The sequence below is a fragment of the Nycticebus coucang genome, chromosome 13 (assembly GCF_027406575.1).
Source record: "Nycticebus coucang isolate mNycCou1 chromosome 13, mNycCou1.pri, whole genome shotgun sequence".
Taxonomy (NCBI): domain Eukaryota; kingdom Metazoa; phylum Chordata; class Mammalia; order Primates; family Lorisidae; genus Nycticebus; species Nycticebus coucang.
In genome coordinates this window covers 47,324,335-47,337,606 of record NC_069792.1, presented here as the reverse complement: position 1 = coordinate 47,337,606, position 13,272 = coordinate 47,324,335, and the positions used below count along the sequence as shown (strand labels likewise).

Sequence of the window (13,272 nt, the reverse complement as noted above, 5' to 3'; positions counted from 1 at the left end):
TTTTTAAATCCAGCAATTCCTTTCATAAAATAACAAAGTTTAAATGCAATAAGGAGGATACAGATTCTCTATATAGTCAATCCATATAATTCAGGGATTCTATACGAAAATTCATTGACCTACTAAAATTTGTCTAACTTCAAAATCAATCAATACAGCACTGAGGGTCACTGATGGACACATCCAAGGCAATGAAAACTTTTGAATTGGCAGACATGCACGCTTCCACAGCTGACATAAAACAGAGCAATGCTCTGCTTTGTTTCATCTCTCATACTAAAAACAAGTATCTTTTTCATGGTTTGTTTAGTGACACATTTTTTGAATTTCTGTGCTTTTTGTTTGCAATTTTACTGCCCCCACATGTAGCACTGAAGTACTACCTAATGTTCCTAAGTGCAAAAGGCTGTATTTTTACAGAGAAAATATGTGTTACGTAAGCTTTAGTTAGGCCTGAGTTACGCAGTGCTACTGATAGTGATTAAATATTAATGAGTCAACCATATATAATAAAGTGTCTTAACAGAAACACACATAAACAAGGTTATGTATTGATCAGTTCACAAAAATGCTGTGATCAGAAGCTCGTAGGAACCTAACCTCGCATTTCCCCTAGGAGTAATGATTCAGTATTTGCTAATTCAATGCTCTCAACTGTACTTCTCAGAAAACTAACTATAAACATGCTTTCCTTAATGACAAAGATATGTTCAGAGAAATGTATTCTTAGGTGATTTCCGTATGTGATTATCATAGTGTATACTTACACAAACCTAGATGATATACGCACATACATTTTAATGTGGAAAACCAGAACCACTACTGAATAGCAATCATTTCCCCTACTTGATCTGCAATATTAATATCAAGTGCCATGTATCAGATGTCTATATAGGCTCCATTATACTCCTATGGGGCCAGTGTCATTGACAAAATTACTAAAATGTCATTATGCAGCACATGATTGTGTTTGAAAATGTCAAACACAGTTAAGTTAGAAAAACGAATACCACAGTTAAAGAACTCCAAGCTAGGCAATTAGAATAACTAATATTCTCATAATCACCACCTGAATTAACTCTATGAAGCCAAGACATTTAGCTTCTTTGTGCTTCTGTTTTCTGAAGTATGTTTCCATGTTGTAGTGGTAAGGTCAACAGTTGGATTGTTTGGAGACACAACTCTTCACTTCTAAAACTATAATAAGAGTACTCACATTGAAGAGTTCCTACTCTTTCTTTTTTCTTATTAAGGTCTTGTTGCTGGCTTCCACATTTCAAATTAGATAAGAAGATTCTTGTGAGATCTAAACGGAATATGAAAGCTTGTGATTGGTTCCAGAAAGATTAGTAGAGCTATGACAACTAGTCACACAATCTGTTTTCATCTGCTCTAGGATGCTCTAGCATAGCCCCCCCTCTTTGGTACTCTTCTGCTAGTGCCCAATTTCACTTTAAATTTCTTTTTTTTTTTCTGATACAGTCTCACTTTGTCACCCTCAGTAGAGTGTCATAGATCACAGCAAACTCAGACTCTTAGGCTCAAGTGATTCTCTTGCCTCAGTTTCCCAAGTTGCAGGTACTACAGGCTCCTGCCACAACACCCGGCTATTTTTTTAGAGATGGGATCTCACTCTAAACCTTAAATTTCAAGCTTCTTAAAATTTCTGTTGTTAGACTTCCTTCTCTTTCATGTTATCTACTCAGAAATCAAGAGCTTTTCTGAAAGGTAAGCCTGTTTGGAAATGTAAGATATGGTATAATTTTGACAAAGCTGCAAGCTGGTGTTAGCTTTTAATTTTATTACGCAGAAAGCTAACACTCAAAAAGCAGTTTCCCTAAACTTGGGAAACTGTATCAATTATCTCCACCTAAAAGGTAAGCTCTTTTAGCTATACTTTTATTCCCGTAAATAGCCTATGCCAACAGCTAGCTCTTTCCGTCTTCTCTTCTCTCCCTCCCTCTCAAAAGTTTCTATTGTATTTTCTGGATGCTCTTCACAATTCTTCCATCTGTTTGACTTATGCAAAATCTAGCACTTTCCCACGGATTCCTTTGTGGCCCTCTCAAGTAGAAAGTGGTTTCATCTTCCATCCTCCAAAAACCAAAGGAGCCCAGAAGTATAGTCGTTTTCATTTCTCAATAAATGTAACTTTCAGAATCCTGCTTCTGTGGAAACCTCAGCCCTTGAGGATTCATGACACTGAGGTGGATCACCAACTATTAATTCTTCATAGCCATTCACTATCCTTCTAAACACCTCCCATCATTCAAAGACCTTTCTCCATACCTAAGTGCTGCTGTAAATGAACTACTTTGGTGTTATCATGGACAACCCATAACATCTGGCCTCTGAATTCCTCATGTCCGGTGACCTCCTCTACACCAAGTCAGCTAGCTCTTCTCCTCATTCTACTTGTGATTTCAACTGCTCTATCTTCAAATTCATTCATGCAGAATAGCTGCTCTCTGAATACATTCTATCTGTCACAGCATTTCTAACAGATCAAGTACAATTTTATACATACTTAATAATTTAATAAACTGGAGTTTGGGACATCTATCAGAAATGTAAGGCCCATCCCCTTCCTGCCCCAGCAATATATGTGTTTCTATGATGAAGTAGGAGTTTACTAAATATCTGCTTTAAGCTCATGTATTGCCTACATGTGTATTACAAAAATGGCCTTGTGAAACCACCCAGAGTTCTAGAAGCAGACTTTTACAGTTTAAAATTCAAGATATGTCAGGGTCTTGAATACTTGTTAAACAGGACCATGTAATATTTTTTATATCATACCATTTATGTGGTAGTTATTGCAACATTTAGGTCTGCATGATTTGCTTCAATCAAAGATTTGAAAGACAGAGAAAAATGACAATTTACTCAGCTCGATAAGGATAGTGTACCCCCTGAGGATTCAGTTACTGTAGACTGTTTGTCATTCACACTTCAAAAGAAGAAAAAAATTATTAAGAACGTAAACAAAAGAAACTTTTCATAAGGATAGTACTTCTCACATAGTCAAACTATATTTTAATTCATAAAAATGTATTTGGAAAGAAACCCTGAAACACAGTCCATTACAACATGGCTAAATTTTTGCACAGATGTGCTTATAAGAGGTATTAAATCAAGCTTCTCCAAACGTTAAGTTAAGCACAGTGAATGCTACCATCAAGCAATCATAATAACGCACTTTCAAGAACTCTTCGGGGTGGTGCCTGTGGCTCAGGGAGTAGGGTGCCGGCCCCATATACCAAGGGTGGTTGGGTTCAAACCTGGCCCAGGCCAAACTACAACAACAACAACAATAACAAAATAAAAACTCTTCCACAGCTCTTTATTTCCATGAAATCAAGTCTTTTTTTAAAAACAGCTTTGCTGAGGTATAATTCATTTACAAAAAAACACTACAGGTTTAATGTATATAATTTGATGAGTGCAACTTTTTTTTTTTTTTTGAGACAAGAGTCTCACTATGTCGCCCTTGGTAGAGTGCCATCACATCACAGCTCACAGCAATCTCAAACTCTTGGGCTTAAGCGATTCTTTTGCCTCAGCCTCCCAAGTAGCTGGGACTACAGGTGCCTGCCACAATGCCCGGCTATTTTTTGTTGAAGTTGTCTGTATTGTTTAGCTAGCCCAGGCTGGGTTCAAACCCAAAACCCTTGGTGTATGTGGCTGGCACTGTAACCACTGTGCTATGGGCACTGAGCTGATGAGTTCAACTTTTAATTGATTATCCTCCCCATCATCTCCAAATGAACTTTTGGGAATTGAATAAATTCCTCTTTGCTATAGTTAAAACAGTTTCCACAAACAGTATGACCATTTATACCTCCATGACTTCACTTATATTATTCACTTATTTCTCTTTCCTGAAATGACATTTCATGCACCCACCTATTACAATCTTAACCATCCTTCAATGCCCTGCTCAACACTAACACCTCCAGGAAGCTGTCCACCTCAATTCCTTCAGCATTGTACTAGGTATTATAAGTGATCTAGAAATAATTTAAAGTACATGAAAGGAAGTACACAGGTTATATGCAAATAGTTCATTTCTATAACCAATTCCCCTAGCATACTAAGAGACAATTATATAAGCTCTACCAGCACACACTATTTATTTTGTTTAATCTTGTATAACCTGAGGGTTTTGATTTTTCTTTTCTTTTTTTTTTTTTTTTTTTTTTTAAGAAACAGTCTCAAGCTGTCACCCTGAATTAGAGTGCCGTGGTGTCACTGCTCACAGAAACCTCCAACTCTTGGGCTTAAGTGATTCTCTTGCCTCAGCCTCCCAAGTATCTGGGACTATAGGCACCCACCACAACGCCTTTGTTGTTGTTGTTGCAATTGTCATTGTTTTAGCTGGCTCGGGTCAGGTTTGAACCCGCCAGCCTTGGTATATGTGGCTGGCACCCACTAAGCTACAGGCACTGCTGTCTTTTCTTTTTTCTTTTTTTTTTTTTTTTTTGAGACAGAGTCTTACTTTTTCACCCTCGGTAGAGTACCAACCTGTCACATCTCACAGCAACCTCCAACTCTTGGGCTTAAGTGATTCTCTTGCCTCAGCCTCCCAAGTAGCTGAGACTACAGGCCCCACCACAACACCCAGTTATTATTATTATTATTTTTTTTTTTGGCCAGGGTTCGGTTTGAACCCACCACCTCTGGCATACGGTACCGGCACCCCACCCCTTTGAGCCACAGGCGCCGCCCTCCGCCCAGTTATTTTTTAAAGACAGGGTCTCGCTTTTGCTCAGGCTGATCTCAAACTCCTGAGTTCAGGCAATCCGCCCACCTCAGCCCCCCAAGTGCTGGGATTACAAACGTGAGCCACTGCGCCTGGCCCTTTCAATTTTTCTAGCATTTGTCTGACTCTCACAATCACAGTTCTTTTCCTCCCGTTTTATCTTTTTCATTTATTCCATTCTGGCAAAGCAATTACACTTCTCATTCTATGCCCACTTCATATACATCCTAATGCTGGTCATTTCACATTTTATTTGCCCTGGTTCTGTTTTCAGGATGGTTTTGATATTTGCTTGATTTCTGATCTTTACCCTGGCTCTAGTTTTGGTTTTGCTTTCTGTCGCTACTGCTCTACAAGTTCTAATGTATATGTGGTAACAAACAAGACACCAAGGCTACCAAAGTAATTAAGATGCTTCAAATCTAATTACAAAACTTCAAAGAATTCTAATTTAGTGAGATACATGTAAACAGGCAAGTTATTATCCAAGAGAAGTCCTTTTATAGAGGTGTGACTTGGTGCTATGAAGAGTACAGAAGTGACAACTGTTATCAGAGAGCTAGGCAAGTGTATCTCAAATAAGATACACTTTGAATGGCAAATAAGAACTTGCCTTGGAGAGAATAAAAAGATGAGAATTCAGAATAGAAGCAACTAAGCAAAAGTAGAGGGGTGAAAACTTATAAGATTGGAGAGTAGTGTCGTGTTGCTATAAAGTACTATGTATGTGGGGAGGGGTTATTGCTTAGAGATGAGACTGTATGTGTGTGAAAAAAAGAGAACAGGGCTATGGAAGCCTTGTAAGCCATGCCAATAAATTCTGATTCATCTAGTAGCAACAAGAGCCAAGACGTTTTTAAGCCGGAAAGTGATTTAAACAGATTTATTTTTGTGGAAGCTATTTCTGGAAGTTTTGTCAAGGACAGATTTGTATGGTACAAAGCTACGTAATAATCTAGGATAAAAAAGATAAGTATGGATTTGTGAAGCATTTCTGAGAAGGATTCTTAATACTTGAAGAGACAACTGGACATGTGAGGTCCAGGAGAGTCAATCTGCAGAGTGGCAGATAAGAATATGAAGAGCTCTGTTTTACACACATCGATTGCACAGTGTCTATGTCTAGGAGAGGATCTCAAACAACTGGGTGGTCTGACACTAAGAGAGCACATAGGAAATGTACTCATCTGTAAGAACCCTGGTATAAGTTTTTATTATAGCAATATTACACTGAGCAGGATAGTTTGGCCACAAGAATGGAATGGGTCGTAGTATGGTTAAACCATGATTTCCTAAACAAAATGCAGCAATTAAGCCCACAAAAATGGAATCTCTACTTCTCAAAATGGGTTTTAGAATAAAATAAGACTTTAGGTACAGCCTTTAGGTATCATGGCTAAGATATAGGTAAATAAGTATGTTATCCAAGAGAAGTCCATCATTAAAGATGTCATGTGCTGAAAGCCAGGAAGAGAAGAGATTACTAACTGAGCCTCAATCGAAGTTGGACACCCATCTTATCTCTAAATAAGTAGTCAAGATGGGATACCTGCAGTACTTACATCATGGGCCCAAGAAGAAACAACAATATTATATCTGTTGCCAGACATATCCATCTAGAGACCACAGGGATTTGACTACCTGGATTTGAGTTAAAGATGGAAGAACAGAGGGAACAGACCATGGGTTCAACGAAAAGATCTTTATATGACAAGAGCTGTTTCTTCCTCGATAGAGTTAGTTTCTAAAGAGAAAGATAACTCTTAAAAAAAATCCCTAAAGGAAAAATAATTGTGGAGACTGAACTACCACTATCTCTCAGTATGTAGGACTGGACCAACCTATTTCCTCCTAGCATCAGATCAAATCATTTCTTCACATAAACTGTTTGGCTTAGCTTTAAAGAAGATATATAAATATGAAAATCATTTGTTCTTTTTTGGAGACAGAGTCTCACTTCGTGGCCCTGTATGGTAGAGGGCTATGGCATCACCATAGCTTACAGCAACCTCAAACTCTTGGGCTCAAGTGATCCTCTTCATGAGAAGCTGGGACTACAGATGCCTACCCCAATGCCCAACCTGTTTGTTGTTTTTCTTTTTCCTATTTTTAGAGACAGGGTCTCATTCTTGTTCAAGCTGGTCTCGAACTCCTAAGCTCAAGCAATCCAGCCACTTCAGGCTCCCACAGTGCTAGGATTACAGGCATAACCCATCATACCTGGCCAATATCAATATCTTAAAAAACTAGAATAACTCTTAGTACAGTGAAACAGAATGAGGCATACAAACAGGACACGTGGCAATTAAGGGACAAAGGTCATTCAGGTTTACAACCTCAAACTCATTACCTCAGTGAGAATGGTAAATGAAATTACCCACATTATTTAAACTGTAATGTTTTCTCATTATTTTTGCTTAGCATATATAATTTGCGTAGGTTATAAAATAACTGTACAGTACTCCAAGTATCCCAATGTTCATCATCTGTGAGATACCCACTCCTCATTAATTATTGTTAATAATAATAATGGCTCATTGGCATCACTTTTACATAAAGACAGAATATTCATAAGACAAAGTATATCAATGAATAAATTTACAAACCTTTTTCCTCTATCCAAATTAGCTTCACTTTCACTTTCAGTATCATTACCTTTGGGTTTATCTTCGGAAGTTATTGTCCTTGTTCTTTTGCTTTCCACTACTTTTGCTGCTGCCGTTAAAAAGGTTGTGTGAAAGGGGTGAGATAAGAGGGAAAATGTATTAAGCCATTTTAAACAAATAGCGTTAATTTAAACCTTCTAATTCTTTGATAATCATAGCCGAAGTACCTACTTATAGACCAATAAAGAACACTGTATTGTTATTTTCACTAATAAATATGATACCAGCAGCAGCTACCTTAGCCAGCTACTCGGGAGGCTGAGGCAAGAGAATCACCTAAGCCCAAGAGCTGGACTGTGAGCTGTGATGCCATAGCACTCTACTGAGGGCGACAAAATGAGTGTCCATCTCTAAAAAAACAACAACTAAAATTTTGGGCCAGACACAATGGCTTATACCTGTCATGTTAGCAGTCTGAGAGGCTTAGGCAAGAGGGAGGATTGCTTGAGCTTAAGAGTTCCAGACCAGCCTGAGCAAGAGTAAAACCCAGCCTATACTTAAAAAAAAAAAAAGAAACAAAGAAAAACTAAATTTACTTTCTCTAATTTCTTTTCTTAATTCATTCTGATGTTTCCCCTCAACTTTTTATTTTGAAAAGTTTCCCCAAATCTAATTTTCAAAAGTTCTAGAAATACTACAAAGACCACCCAAAGCCCTTTTATGAGATTCCCTAATTTTAACATTTAATCACATTCTAATACAAAATCACTAGACAAAATTCCTATTAGTTTTGAAGGATTTCTATTTCAAGTATTCTCCTTTATCATAATAAAACAATTTCTCTTAAGTTTGTTATTAGAGTCAATCCGAAATAATATGTATACCTTCATGAGAAAGGCTGATGACTTTTCATTTAGCACGTCATTTACGTAAGTCTTAATCTTTTCCATCATGTGATTGAAGCTGAAGTGTTGAAAAATGGAATGGAATGTATCTTTCCAAGAGATTATCATACGGAATTTCCTCTGTAAAGGCTAAAGAAAACAGAAGAAATATATTAACATAAATCACACAAACAAAATTAAATTACAAACACAAGAAATTTTGTCATATATTACTTAATTGAAAAAATTTTCAAGGTATAATGGCTCAGACCTTGTAATCTCAGTACTTTCAGAGGCTGAGGCAAGAGAATTGCTCAAGCCCAGGAGTTCAAGAGCAGCCTGGGCAATATACTCAGTGCTATCTCTGTTTAAGAAAAAAAATTTAAAAATTAGCCTGGTATAGATAGAGGTACATGACTATAGCCTAGCTACTCAGGGGACTGAGAAGAAAGGATTGCTTGAGTCCAGGAGTTCAAGGCTGCAGTGAGGGACAATCACACCACTACATTCCAGCCTTTGTGACAGAGATCCCATTTCTTAGGGGGAAAAAAAAAAAAGAAGAAAAGGCCAAGCACTGTGGCCCATGTCTATTATCTTAGCACTCTGGGAGGCCAAGGCAGGTAGATCACTTGAGCTCAGAAGTTTAAGACTAGCCTGAGCAATAGACTCTGTCTCTACTAAAAACTGAGGCAAGAGGATCACTTGAGCCCAAGAACTTGAGGTTGCTGTGAGCTATAATGCCTCAACACTCTAGTCAGGGTACAGAGTGAGACTCTGTCCAAGAAAGAAAAAGAATATTTTGGCTCAGTGCCCATAGCACAGTGGTTACAGTGCCAGCCAGATGTACGAGGGTGGCAGGTTCAAACCCAGCCCAGCTAAACAACAACTGCAACAAAAAAATAGCCAGGCATTGTTGTGGTGGGCGCCTATAGTCCTAGCTACTTGGGAGGCTGAGACAAGAGAATCGCGTAAGCCCAAGAGTTTGAGGTTGCTATGAGCTGTGACGCCATGGCACTCTGCTGAGGGCTACACAGTGAGACTGTCTCAAAAACAAACAAACAAGGAACTCCCACCAAAACCCCCAAAAAACCCCAAGTTTTTCTTGGACAATAGTTGTTTCAGTGCTGGCTGCACAATAAAAGCTACAGAATTCGATGACAGATCCATTGTCTCAGTGAGGCCTAGGTTTTCTGTTTTTCTCTTTGAAGCTTCATGGATTTCAAAGTGCATAGTGAAAGTGATTATTAGAAGTAGGATTGCTGAATAGAATGCATGCTTACAGATCCTAAAATTCTCTTCAAAATTTAGCCCCAATTTGTACTCCTGAGAGGAAGTCATAGTAGGCAATCTAACCATTTGACTTTTTGAGCGAACTGTTTGTATTCTAAGACATTTTAACTGATGCCAATCTGAGGGATGGAAAATGGTGTTTCAATATTACTGCTTGGTCCTTGTCTACTACAGTCCATTTAAAATATACATATATATGTGTGTGTATACATACACACATATGTATATGCAGAGTACACATAAGTTTCATACGCAATTTAAAATAGTTATAACTTCAAATTGCACATGAACTTTATATCCATCCTATATATATATAAACTTGGTATAGCTCTGATGATTAATACTAGGCAAGGTTAAGCACTTTCTCTTGACCATTTAACATATGTACTGGCCATAAATTTTTTTCTTCTTTGAGGTACAAGCAGAATGGGGTTTCCAGTAATCTTACAGTGCTAAAGAGAAAATACAGGGGCAGCAAATCCAATACAGGCTACCACCTGAAATTTCTCCATAGTTATACCCCAGGAACAGGGTCAAATCAGAGACAAAGTCTTACCAAAATTGGAACCTACACTCAATTAGGCCCAGTCCCTTATTAGATTAAGGTAGTCATTCCCAACTTCTATCTACTAACATATCAAAAGGAGCTTAACATTACTAGTCACTAGGAAAATTGAAATTAAAACCCAATGTGATAGTACTACGCGGAAAACCAGACAGAAGGTCTAGGAAGCCACTGGAACTCTCCCACACTCTAAAGGTACTGACGTAACTACTTTGGAAAACTGGGAGAATCTACTAAAACTGCGTATGCACAAAAATGACTCAAAAATTCTATTCCTAAGTATATAACAAACAGAAATGCATACATTTGTTCTACAAAAGACATGTAAAGAGATGTTATTTCTTCTGAGTAAAACTGTATCTTTAAAAAAAAAAGTTACAACTCAAAACTGAAAACACTCATGTGTCTATAAACAACAGAATAGATAAATAGTATATTCATATACAATGAAACAATGAGAATTATAAGCAACAACATAAATCAATCTTACAAAGACAGGAGAACCTCCATTCTTGACCATCCCCTTAAGCAGACCTAATTTTCATAGACCAGACATGCACCACATAACTCAATGGAAGACTAACCTCTATATACTGACCACCTCTGTAAGTTGTGTCTTGACCACTTAGACTATGACACACAATCCTGTTGAGTCCACTCTATACAAAGGGATGGAAAGTGTAGGCTTTGCCCCTTTGTTGTCTTATTTTTTCTTTAGTACATGTATAAGTTCTTTTTTCATGTTTTATTATTACCATAGGTTAGATAAGGCCTAACATCCTATTGTTTATCATGTACTACAGAAGACTTTTTCAACATGAAAGACTAGTCTGAATTGTAGGCACATCCTACAATTACTGAAAAAATTTACAGTTAATTGAGACACAATTGCCCAAAGAACTCAAAGAACTGACATTGAAGGGAAAAATTGTTCTTCTACATTTTCTGGAAAGCAGCAGCCACGCAAAAACCGAGAACATTTTGGTGTTAGCAAGACCACAGTTAGCAACATCCAAAACATTAACATGAGTACTTGGAGAGATATGGTAAGGAAAGCAAAGACCTACAGAAGAAAAGGAAGAGAACTTCCCTTGATGAAGTCAATGAAGCCACATCAAGCTGGTTTAAACAAATGATAGCAGTTAACCCCCAAACTCCAGGCTGATGATCTAAGATGCTAAAAAAATTCACACAGGAATTTGGGGTGGCAGATGTCCAACACCAAGTGGTTGAATTTAAACTGCAACTGCTCACCCAGAAAATCTTGTGCCGTGAGTCTAATGAAGTTCCAGTAAAAGTTGTGGTAGAGTTCATCAAAAAGTTCCTGGACTTCACCAGAGGCTTCAAAGATGATGACCTCTTTAGTGCTGACAAATAGGGACTCTTTTTCAAGGCCATGACTGACAAGAGCCTTGCTGTGAAGGGTGACAAATGCAAAAGCAGAAGACTTTCCAAAGAACATTTCACAGTTCTGCTATGTGCTAGCTCAACTGGAGAGAAACTAAAGCCCTTGGTGACTGGTACATCAACAAAGCCACAGGCATTTGAGAAAGTGAAGCCCAAAGATCCCCCTATCACTTGGAGCTCAAATAAATGCTCATGGATGATTGGTACTCTAAATGCAGTTTATTTGAGGAGGTTGCTGTGAGCTAGGCAGACAACACCACACTCTAGCCTGGGTGAGTGAGACTGTCTCAAAAAAAGACCAACCTGGGCAATAGCATGACCCTGTCTCTAAAAAAAAAAAAAAAAAATCAAAGAATTAGGCTCAGTGCCCATAGCACAGTGGTTATGGTGCCAGCCACATGCATGGAGGGTGGCGGGTTCAAACCCAGCCCAATCCAGCTAAACAACTGCAACAAAAAAATTGCCAGGTGTTATGGTGAGCACCTGTAGTCCCAGCTACTCAGGAGGTTAAGGCAAGAGAATCACCTAAGCCCAGGAGTTGGAGGTTGCTGGGAGCTGTGATGCCACAGCACTCTACCAAGGACCACAAAGTGAGACTCTGTCTCAAAAAAAAAAAAAAAAAAAAAAAAATTCCTACCTAGTCTGGGTGCAGTGGCTCACACCTGTAATCTTAGCATTTTGAGATGCTGAGGTAGGAGGATCCCTTCAGACCAGGATTTCAAGACCAGCCTGGACAACACAGCAAGACCCCACTGCTTCAAAAAACAGAAAAAAATTAGGGCTGGGCCTGATGACTCACACCTGTAATCCTAGCACTCAGTGAGGCCAAGGTGGGTGGACTGAGTTCAGGAGTTGGAGACCAGCCTAAATTTGAGAACCCATCTCTAAAAATAGTCAGGAATGGACAGTAATCACATGTGGCTCCTGAGCCTTTGAAAGGTGGGTAGTTTAAATTTGGATGCTCTACAAGTGTAAGACACACACTAGATTTTTTAAATATTCGTTAAATGTTCATTTTTTTTTTTTTAATGTATAGTTAGCTGTTTTTTTTGATGCATGTATCCATGGGTTCTATATCTTTGGATTTAACCAATGCCACATGAAAAATACTTAAAAAAATAAAAATAATGCCAGGCATGGTGGCTCATGCCTGTAATTCTAGCACTCTGGGAGGGGTCTCCTGTACTCCAGTCAGTAGGCTTTGTATCTGTAATTTGTTTTCTTGAATGTTCTTCCTTGGACTTACAGCTTGCTGAACTTTTTTTGTTTCCATATATTTATTTTTTATTGAATTTGTTAATGTTACAGAGTTCTTGCACTCTCAAATCATGCCTGACAATTCAAAGAAAGAAATGCTACAATGGACAGCCCCACCCACCTATCACCCAGTACATTAAAACCTGATTCACGTACAGTTTGATATTTTTACAATCTTTTAAAAAGTTATACCAAGAGTTGGAATTTAAGTCTGCTGCAGGTCTCCATGTTTGTAGTACAGTATGCCATCAGGTAACACCACTATATATTCCTCTCAGTTCATTCCTCAATAATATAACCCTCAAAAAAATTTTGCTGCAAAGAAATGCATACTTTTCAGGGCAAACATGTGGTTCAAGGTCCAAGGGATTATCGGCTAATGCTTTTGGTTCCCAAATGAAATCTTCAGTTTAACCAAGAATCCCATTTCTTGTTTAATCATCCAACCTCCCCTTGGCTGGCTCAGTTACTCACCCAAATACACCGGAAGGAAGGCATCTT

General features: G+C 38.2%; 1 pseudogene; it reads right to left on the bottom strand.

The window, feature by feature from the left end:
* Positions 1-13,272, bottom strand: part of LOC128563832 (telomeric repeat-binding factor 1-like) — a 59,200-nt pseudogene that overhangs the window by 12,790 nt on the left and 33,138 nt on the right.